At 38.4% G+C, this 11,277-nt stretch overlaps 2 long non-coding RNA genes across 2 annotated transcripts; one reads left to right on the top strand and one right to left on the bottom strand.

Moving 5' to 3' along the window:
* Positions 1–2,838: 2,838 nt before the first annotated feature.
* Positions 2,839–5,912, top strand: LOC120290862. The gene is made up of 3 exons (XR_005548537.1): positions 2,839–3,181; positions 4,385–4,429; positions 5,591–5,912. It is a non-coding gene; the product is annotated as an uncharacterized LOC120290862 (long non-coding RNA).
* A 3,437-nt stretch (positions 5,913–9,349) lies between these two features.
* Positions 9,350–9,554, bottom strand: LOC104421581. The gene is made up of 2 exons (XR_721047.2): positions 9,480–9,554; positions 9,350–9,404 (listed from the first exon to the last, which is right to left on the bottom strand). It is a non-coding gene; the product is annotated as an uncharacterized LOC104421581 (long non-coding RNA).
* Positions 9,555–11,277: the final 1,723 nt, after the last annotated feature.

Genomic DNA, 11,277 nt, shown 5'->3' with positions numbered 1-11,277 from the left:
TCATATGTAATTTTTGCCATTCGGTTGAAGCAAATCAATTAAGAGAATTATGTAGGAGACTATTACAAGAAAAGCAAGTATCTTGCTGCATACCAATTCATAATACCACCTCTAAGAAGTAGGGAGTTCTAGGACAAAACAAACCATCAACCCTCAAGACCTCTACCACTAAGGAAGCAAGTTGTTAGACTTAAAAAGAAAAGGAAGAGTGCAAGAAATTGAGAGTATTAGTAACAGAATGAGCAGGGCTGGTGGAACAATTCGATACTTACACTACCATAGAGAATGGAATAACAAGAATGATTGTCCTACTAAGAAGTAGCAACAATAACAGCAGAAGACAACACGGGTTAATGATTTAAGGGCATGTAATGGCAAAATAGAAAGTAATGATGCGGGACCAACTACAAGACCAACTAACTCCAATAGTGTACAATAAAGGAGTAACTATCAAATAAAATGTTTATTATGGTCATTGTTGTGTATGTACTTCTTGGTGCATTAATTTCATTATGTTATGTCATTTTGCAAGCTAGAAAAAAAAAAAAAGCAATTGAAGAAGTTTCTAAAATTTTTGCATCATAACGTACACATAATGTAATTGGGAAAAAACTAAGGGAATATGGCTATGGGTTGCTCAGAAACATGAATCCCAACATGACGGTTTTGAATATCATCTTTTTACACATTGTGCATTTAACATATTCAATTTGATTGACATGGTAATTAATCAAGTTTATATGATTATAGCCTAGGAGAAGTTCCAAGGTGTTAATATCTCAAGGAAGATTAAGTTAAGAATCGGACGCATCTACAAGACGAAGCCAAAGATAAGCACTAATAAACCAACCAATGGTAATTTGAGTATAATTGAAGAAGCAGCAACCAATGGTAGCTCCATAATAAAGGGTAGAGAGGCAGCTCAAAAATAGGCACCAAAAAAGACTTCGACATTAGTTCCATCTCAATCAAATGACCTTAGAAATGTCACATAGATAAATCGCAACCTATTACCACAATGCCAAGACCAATCACAGAAAGTTCAACATGAGGCAACATCAAAACACATGAAATCATGAAAATACACATAAGCGAGTAAAAGTCTGATTGCTTCTAACCTTCCTACTAGCATATAAGTTTCGTCGTAGTCGATTCATTCTTCTTGCGAGTAGCCTTTGGTAACCAGTCTTGCTTTATTTTTCGTGACTTTTCCTTGATCATCAAGCTTGTTCCTGTAAACCCATTTTGTTCCTATAATGAGATGATCTTTTGGTCTTGGAACTAATTTCCACACTTAATTTATCTAAAATTGTTGAAGTTCCTCCCGCATCACTTGGATCCAATTTTTGTCTAATAGGGCTTCTTTAGTACTTCGTGGTTCAATCTCTGAAATAAGTGCCAAAGTATTGAAGGCGTCTTTTAGTGTGGATCTCATTCTGATATTGTCATCAATGTTTCCAATGATTAGATTCTTTGGATGACTTGACTTATACTTCCAGTTTTTATTGAGTTTGTCATAAGATGTTGTATGCTTCCCACTATTATGCTTATCAGAACTTTCTTGTTGCTGCGGTTGTTCATCTGATTTTGATTCTTTGAATTTTTCTAGTACTTAAAATGTGTCAAATGATTGCTCTGCTTGATCAAAATCTTCATAAATCTAAGGATTTTCATCAAACTTAACGTTGATGGACTCTTCTACTATACAAGATCTTTTATTGTAGATTCTAAAAACCTTGCTCGTAGTTGAGTATCCCAGGAATATGCCTTCATCTGATCTTTCATCAAACTTACTAGGCCGGTCATTAGCATTTCTTAAGATAAAACATTTACATCCAAAAACTCTGAAATATAAAATGATTGGTTTCCTACTTTTGAAGAGCTCATAGGGGGTCTTTTCTAAAGAGAGTTTAAGGAAAACTTGATTTTATGATGTAGCAGGTTGTTGAAACAGCTTCAACCTAAAAGTGTGATGCGTTTTTGTTTTCTAAAAAAAGAGTTCTTGTCATTTCTTGCAATGACCTATTTTCCCTCTCTATTACACTGTTCTATTCAAGTGTATAGGGAGTCGAAAATTGATGCTCAAAACCGCCTTCTTCACAAAAGTTTTGAAAACCTTGATTTTCGAACTCACCCCAATGATCAGTTCTAATGGGAGAAATGGACTAACCTTTTTTTCATTCTTAATCTTTTTAACAAACTTTGAAAATGAGAATATGCTTCATACTTATGTGCAAGGAAGAAAACCCATGTGTACCTTATATAATTATCAACTATTACCAAGTAATATATTTTACCTCCCAGACTTTGCAATTTTGTAGGACCGAAGATATCCTTATGAAGAAGTTACAAAGCTCTGTTAGTACTAACAAAATTAATGGGTTTGAAGGGATATGTACAGTACAAGTCCTAAAACTTGTCAACAAAGTGCAATTGAGTCCTAAAACTTACAAAAAGTGCAATCAAGTCCTAAAACTTGTCAACTTGGTTCAATTCAGTCCTTTCGTTAACACCGTTAGTTTATATTAACGGAAATTGTTGATTTTGCTTATTTTAATATTTTCTCTCTCCTACGTGGCAATTAGGGCAAGAAAAATTGTGCACGTAAGCGAAACGACGTCGTTTTGTGGGTATTACCATTCTCAAAACGACGACGTCTCCCCTCCGTTTTTTTTCACGACGTCTCCTCCTCCGTTTCTCCATTTCTTTACGACATCTCTTCGATTCTTCCTCTCTCGAATCAACGCAACCCTAAGCCCGAAATCTCGACGCAGATCTCTTCCCTTCTTCCCGTCTCGAATCAACGCAACCCTAAGCCCTAAATCTCGATGCAGATCACCGCCTCGCGAGTTGCAATTCTTCATCAAATGCTGGTGCGAGTACGCGCGACACTCGTCCCACGAGAGCCTTGGCGGTGGATTGAGAGGCGCCGATGGTGGAGGCGAGTGGATCGAGCAGCGCCGACGGTGGAGGCGAGGTGAATTTGTTTGCACCGCTCGCTTACTCTGTGCTTGACAGGCTGAAGTCTCTGGACCGGTTGACTCAGATTTCTTCTCTCATGTGTATTGGGGATTGTGATTACCGGAGCCGAGTCGCGAGGAGGTCGTCCCGAAGGCGAGGGTCGAGGATCGCGATTCCTTGGACGAGGTTAAGCGGAGCTCTCCTGATTACCGAGTGACAGGTCATTTTCTGGATGAATCGTGCGTGCGCGTGTGTGTGGAGAATGATTGATTGCACTTGCGCGATGCGTGTCCTCTGTTTGCGTAAATTCTTTTGCTGCTTCTTGGTGGTGTATCCGCAGGCTAGTTGTGGGACTTTGTGTTGTTATGATACCTCTACAATGGAACAGTAGCTCGCTGATTTTGATGCTTGAGAGATCATAAACGGCAATCAATTCGATTGAAAACGGTTAGCTGATGTGTCCTCGAGACTTGGCTTGAATGCCTACCTCGCTTTACGAGGATAATCACCCATCCCACCACCTTGCTAGGCATTCTAGATGTTTATATATCAAATTTTTCCTTTGTCGTAGTAATTCCATTAATTGAGATCACAGATGTATGCTGAATTTACATTAAAACTCACACTCACGTTTGGTTGCTAATTTTACTGCTTGGAACGAATATAGATCATTTAAACACTGCCTACAAAAGAACTGTCATAGGTATCAACTTTCATATGATTGTCCTTGTTCATATGCCATTGTGGATGTCAGTTATTTGAATAAATACTGATACTGCAGTTTCACCATCATTCAATTCTTGTAATTGATGCTATGGATAATCAGCAATGCCTACAAAAGAACTGTCATAGGCACGTTTAAATTGAACTTCTTTACATCACATTGTTCAATAATTATTCACTGGAATCATCATCATGGCTGATAAATGTACATGACTGTTACAGTACACGCTTAGTGGTGTCACATGACTATGAATGTTTTCAAAGAAGCGTAACTTAACAGAAATTAGTTAAAGATTAGATGGCCAAATGATATATTGCCTCAACAACCAGTTCTGTCAAGAATTATCCTCTTTTGGAATTATCTATGGATATAACATTTTCCTGTTCTTCCCCATTTTTTTATGCTTGTTGCTGTCCCATAATCCTTTAAGTTGAATCTATAGATATAGTTCCTTTTCACTTTGTCGATGATGACAGTGATTTGCAACTGTATGTATTTCGTCATTCGAAAAATGATAATTTATACTTTTAGTTAGATATCTAAAGTGAGGACTCTTCTTTTGCACTTTATCAATCTTTTATTGCTCAAGGGATGCTCTATAGTACTTGAAGTCATTTTCTAGCTACGGGATGAGCTGTTGGTGTTCCAATCTTGTGAGGAGACTTACGATCACATCTTTTTTCATGATGCATTTTGCAGTAATCTAGTTGGCAACAACTTTGCATTGGACAACTCTGACAGAAGGTAAATGCCCTAGAGATTTTTTGTTTATGATGCTTGAGAGATCATAAATGGTAATCAATTCGATTGAAAACGGTTAGCTGATGTGTCCTTAGACTTGGCTTGAATGCCTACCTCGCTTTACGAGGATAATCACCCATCCCACCACCTTGCTAGGCATTCTAGATGTTTATATATCAAATTTTTCCTTTGTCGTAGTAATTCCATTAATTGAGATCACAGATGCATGCTGAATTTACATTAAAAATCACTCTCACGTTTGGTTGCTAATTCTCTTTGCTTGGAACGAATATAGATCATTTAAACACTGCCTACAAAAGAACTGTCATAGGTATCAACTTTCATATGATTGTCCTTGTTCATATGCCATTATGGATGTCAGTTATTTGAATAAATACTGATACTACAGTTTCACCATCATTCAATTCTTGTAATTGATGCTGTGGATAATCAGCAATGCCTACAAAAGAACTGTCGTAGGCACGTTTAAATTGAACTTCTTTACATCACATTGTTCAGTACTTATTCACTGGAATCATCATCATGGCTGATAAATGTACATGAGTTACACAAGTACTTGCTTAGTGGTGTCACATGACTACTATGAATGTTTTCAAAGAACTGTAACTTAACAGAAATCGTTAAAGATTAGATGGCCTAATGATATATTGCCTCAACAACTAGTTCTGTCAAGAATTATCCTCTTTTGGAATTATCTATGGATATAACATTTTCCTGTTCTTCCCCATTTTTTTATGCTTGTTGTTGTCCCATAATCCTTTATGTTGAATCTATAGATATAGTTCCTTTTCACTGTCGATGACGATACCAAATGATTTGTCTCATTGTCCATTGCTTACACAGTTCTTATGTGATGGAATCCAATGCACTGCTTGATATGCTTTTTGTTGCTTGATGATGTTAAGAAAAGAAGATTTCTAGTTTCCATGAACTTATTTTCATGTGCATGTTATTCTTGGAAACAAGATTTATATCGCATGGCCATATTTTCTTCTTAGAGGTCTCTAGCTACGTGTACAGTTTTGCGACACATGCTAAGATTAAATGTAGGACAGCGAGACAAGGTGGTCTTTATCTCGTGAATAAGTTGTCATTACATGTTTGTTTTGAAGGTTAACATGCCTTTATTCTCCTACGGTGTAGGTTTTGCTAGTTTGCAACTGTGATGTGCTTTTTTAATATGGCGACAAGAAGAATGAGGCCAACAACTTCTAAATCAAGTGGTGTAACTCCTAATGAGGTCGAATCAGAGTTAACCTGCTATTGTGGTCTTCGATCACCACTTCTTATTGCAAAAACAAAGAAAAACGCAGGAAGAAGGTTCTATGGATGTGCTAGGTTTGATGGTCCAGGTTGTTGCAATTTCTTCATGTGGGTTGACCAAAAAATACCGGATCAAGTGAGGGACATGATAATCGAACTGCTTGAAAGAAATCAAGCACTATCGGAGTCAAGCCAATCCAGATGCAACGACGATTATGTAAGCTCACCGATAGCTAAAATGAAGGCGCAAAAAGGCGAAAAATGGACTTTTAAAGGAAGAGCTTGCAGTGAAGAAAGGGAAGATGCTCTATCAATTGGGATTTTTTCTATGCATGTGTTATATCATTATGGGGATTATATTTAATGTGAAAACCAGTGAGAAGTTTCTAAGTCTTCCATAGTACCTTGTTTCTAAGTTTGTATTTAATTACTTTATCCCGATTCTCTTTTGCCCTGTAAAATTAGGAAACTCATGTTGCGTGGAAATGTAAACAATTTCGTGTGTTCTTTCAGGTATCCCGATTCTCTTTTGCCCTCTATATAAGCTGCCCTCGCCCTTCGAGCTTTTGCTTCATCAAATCAAAAGCATCTAGAAAGGAGAGAAAAAGGTACTGTTTGGGGCATGAAGTAAAGGGAGTTACGTGACAAAGTCGGCTCTTTGGATTTTTGAAAGTTTCAAACCCCCCGTTCGGGACTTTCCACGCCTTGACAAATTATACTGCTTTTGCATTCTGACGAATGTTAGCTTGCATGACTCTCTCTTTCTTGGCTTTACATCAGAAGAAAGGAAAGAACTTTCCAAGCAAGCCCTCTCTTGTTTCTTTCAAAAGGGTTCCTTTCCTCGAGCATTCGAGCATGCCGGTTTCGTTGTCAAGTTCATCATCACAAAGTCAGAGCATTAGATAGGACTGTATGAGCACGTCTTCTTTAAGTATATCCTGCATTGATTTTTGTTAAGCTGGGAATAGATTTTTCTTATGCTCGACACAATTAGTTTCGGCTAGAGTCGAGCGATGAATTCAGTTGAAATGATTAATGTTTGGTTAAACCCAAATGAGATTACGAAGTTCGTCTTCCGGTTCATGATATTTTGACTCATTTGTTCATCAACTATCTTTTTTTTTTGCCCATTAAGTCATCGTGTTGACCTCTCTTTGCCTAGAATCTGCTTCTATTTCCAATGATTCGATTCAAATTCGAAGGAACAGAACATGATGGCTAACCAATCCGGCAACGACAATCACAGACAGAGGGCAGGACGATCTAGGAGAACATTCCAATTTGTTGTTGCCACGACATTTAGTATCCGGCTGCTCTTTTAGATCAATCATCAATTCGACAGTCAAAGACATCGCTAGAATGAGGAGAACATAAGCATCCCGAACTCGGGCCCGCTTCTTTTAGGCCGTAAGGTGAATCTCGGATTCATGGCAGGAGGTCTTGTACCATATTACAAGGAGCACTCTTACCGCGGCGACAATGATATAGCCGGCGAAAGCGAAAGCACTGAGAAGTTGATAGGAGAGGCAAGGGAGGGTCTGATTCGTGAAGAGAGCATTGGTTTTCCAAAATTGATTGTAGAAGTAATCGGCAATGGCAGAGTTCGAGATGGAGGGGCAGTGACTTACGAAGGCAATGTCTTTGTGGATGAGAACGAGGTACCACCCAATGTGAGCGGTGTGTACGCGATGAAATCTTGGCCGAAACGAGATGACGATTCACTGCAGAAACAACAGAATCTTGAGATGATCTTTGTGATCTCTAGATGCCAAATATAATCTCTAATGGGGATTCATCTCAATAATATCGGTGTGTACTATGTAATGAAAGGTATCTAGAGATAGACAAGTTTTTTTAACTCAAAACGCCGAACATTCCCTCCACCGCAACCTTCTTTTGACATTATGTAAGTTGTGAATATATATGGAGACTGTCGAGGTGCTCAACAGATATAAAACTCCTATTCAAATAAAGAAACTGAAAAGGAACATGCACGTACCATGGCATGCTGCCTCAGATACACGGATGCAAAACAAAGGTGCTCTTTTCTTAGGCAGATAAATTTGCACATTGCACTACTGCATCCAAGAGGCAAAGAGACGGATACGATATTCTCAAATGTATACAGCAAAAGGGACGAGTCATTAAACACAGTCCCAACACGTTCTTTGATGATTACAAAATCACTAAAATTGATTGCTACAAAACACTACAAACCACAAACCATATAAGAAATTGGCCAGCAAAAACAGCACCCAAGATAATGTTAAAGGAGAATTTCTTGTTGCAACTTTCATGAGACAAGACACATTTAGCAAGCACGTCAATCCAAGTCTACTTGTCTCGGGTGGTTGAACTATCTCGGGTGGTCCACCAGGTTCATCGTGCGCTTGATTCATAAGTCGTGAGCTTTTAATTGTATATGGTGTGCCTTTTGTGACTCACTTCCAAATAGGCTTTGCGGGAGCAATTGAAGTATGAGATGACTGAGGCTGTGAACTCATTGGCTGTTGTAATGGTGGCTTTGGCTTCGGCTTTATGGCAACATGTTTTTGGGACTGAGGATGAGAACTTGCCTGGGGGTGCGATGGTGGCTTTGGCTTTACACCGATGTGCTTTCGAGGATAAGTTCTTAATGCTTGAAGCTGCAAAGCGTCCAGAGTTGCAATGGTGGCTTTGACTTCACAACAACATGCTTTTGAAGAGCACTTTGAGATGACCGAGGCTATGCACTAGCTTGGGGATGCGCTTTTGCCATTGAAGCTCCTAAAAGTACTCCTTTGTCCGATTGTTTCGATAATCTTGTATCGGTTGAGAGAGGCTACAAAAGAATGGGTATGTTTTTAGTTCAAGGAGACAATTAGTTCCCATTGTAAAGTGTTAAAACATACTCACATTGAGAATTTGAAGGTTGTTTTTAGGAGTTGTGTAAACATACCATTTTCTTTTTCTTGTTCGGTTGTGAGTGCCCTTGTATCGTTTCCATTTCAATGGCAGGTCTTTTAAACTGAAAAAAATAAAATAAAATCGAATGTGACAATGTAATTACAACACATGAATGCATGGCTGGTGAGGTATTACTCACCGGGATTTTTTGAGGTCTGCTGCTAGCTATTACATTGGCTTGAGCACGAAAAAATCCTTGTCGTTGATTAACACTAGCTTTAGCAAAAGAATTGGCTTGTCCACTACATCCACTTACATTAGCAAGTAGCCCAACATCCTCTTTCATTTACACTAGGCGAGCTTTAGCATTGGCTGAAGTATCTTGCACTTGGTCAGTGAGTTACGTACAAGCATTGACTGAAGTATCTTCTCATTGGCACATCGACTTGAGCAAAAGCATTGGCTGAAGTATCTTCAATTGGTGCACTAGCTTCGCAAAAGCATTGGCGAAGTATCTTCTACTTGTGCACTAGCTTCGCAAAAGCATTGGCTGAAGAATTTGTCTGCCCACTATTATCTTGTACAAGTGCACTAGCTTCGTAGAAGCAATGACATGGCCTTTGGATCCTCCTTGAGTTGTACTTCCCGTTCTTGTAGCTTTAGCCGCATATATATACATCATTAGTAAATCGAAATCTTTACATTTATAACTTATAATGCATGAATCTATCACAACATACTTGTCTTTTTTAGGCCTTGATCCACTGGAATTGGCTTGAGATTGAGCTTCAGGTGCATTTGCATGGGCCTAAAAAGCACATAGTAAGCATTCATGACAAGACAACAGGCTTAGAATCAACAAAATCAATTAGTTAAGAAATACCTTTCTCAGAGGACATCCTTTACAATTATGTCCAACCACATGGCAAGTAGAACAAGTCATTCGCTTACCCTCTTTAGTATTCTATTCTCTCTTACAAGCTCAAGTGGTTGCTTTCTTCTACTCATTTTTGGCCTACCAGGCATCTTTTTGATCGGTGGGGGCTGAGGGGCTTCTTTATTAGTTTTGCCCCAAAATTTCTGTCCTCTCACAGTAGGCATCATGAATTGATAAGCACTTAAGTATTTGTTCTTGTTATAGCAATCGGCTAGGTAGTCACACGGATCATTTTTCTTGTGGTGTATTGCACATATAGCATGGCAACATGGAATTCCACTAACTTCCCAAGCTCTACAAGAACAAGTATTCAAATTGAAGTCTACAACATATTTGTCACCATTTTCCATAATCCCGTATCCTTGATCTCCATTCCATATCAAATGGCAATATCTACTAGCCAACTTTATTCGATGTAACTTATGCACAATCCTTGGACCATAATTCCTTGTCCACTTAGCACATGCATCCCTTTGATTGTGCATTCTATTCATAATCATGATTCTAATATCTTCAAGCATACTCACAATGGCCTTGCACCTAGCTTCCACACACCTACCATTGAAAGCTTCACTAAGATTATTATCAACAACATCACATTTTATGTCGGTGTCAAAGAAGGCTTTAGACCGGTGCTTTGGCTCAATCTGGAATAGATCATCATGACCTTGTGGAGTCATTTCCTTCAATCTTTGTTTATGCACCTCAAAATCTGACATATTAGTACTCTTAGCACATTTCCAGAATTGTCTCATCAACTGCTTTCCTTTGTATTTTTACCCCAATTAGAATATATATGCCTCGCACACATTCTATGTTCTCGCATTTGGCAAAAGTTCAACTATCGAAGGAATGAGGCCCTAATATATAAAAAAAAAAAAATTAATATTGGAAATCATTATATACATTGTTTCAAACAAATTCAAGATGAGCGATAGTAGTATTACATACCTTTTGTTGGTCACTTATTAAGGCCCATCCATTACCATTACCCATGTCAAGATCTTCTTTCAACAAGTTGATAAACTAGGTCCATGTGTCCTTATTCTCAATTCTTACGATCGCCCATGCTTTGGATACATTTGATTGTTAGCATCCCTCCCCACAGCACACAACAACTCACCCTTGATCAATCCCCTAAGAAAACATCCATCTAATCCAATGATCTTCCGACACCCGCCAAAAATCCTTTCCTACGGGCATCAAAGCAAATGTAAGTCCTATCAAATAATGGTAAGGAATCTGGTAGTGGTCTTTCAACTTTCATTATAAATGTGCTCGCCCGGCTTGCAATGTAAAGCTCTCCCAAGTAATCGTACATCAGTGCATACTCTTTCTTATAATTGCCTTGTAATTCCTTGAACACTTTTAGCTTTGTTCTCCCCGCATTGGCTCACAAAGTGACATTCACCCCCAACTGTTCTCTAACCAATATCTTCAGGCGAGGTGCTTTAACTTTAGGCATTGCAGAAATGAGAATCATGAAGTGTTTAGCTAAAAAAGAACTAGAAACTCTCTTATTCTCAAAAGTAATAGCACATATATGTTCATCAATGTACTTTTTCAAATGGAATGATCCAGTTTGGCTATCAAGAGCACCATAAATCATCCAGTTACAATTAGCTTGGGCACACCTAGCTCTTACAAATCCAGTGGTGTTCTTGGTGTATTTAATTGCTCTTTGCTCAGCCACCGAGTACCTCAAAATTGCATCTTTGAACTCACTTGAATCTTCAAATGTCAT

The sequence above is a fragment of the Eucalyptus grandis genome, chromosome 1 (genome assembly GCF_016545825.1).
Source record: "Eucalyptus grandis isolate ANBG69807.140 chromosome 1, ASM1654582v1, whole genome shotgun sequence".
NCBI classification, from domain to species: domain Eukaryota; kingdom Viridiplantae; phylum Streptophyta; class Magnoliopsida; order Myrtales; family Myrtaceae; genus Eucalyptus; species Eucalyptus grandis.
This window is presented reverse-complemented; position numbering and strand designations above follow the sequence as displayed.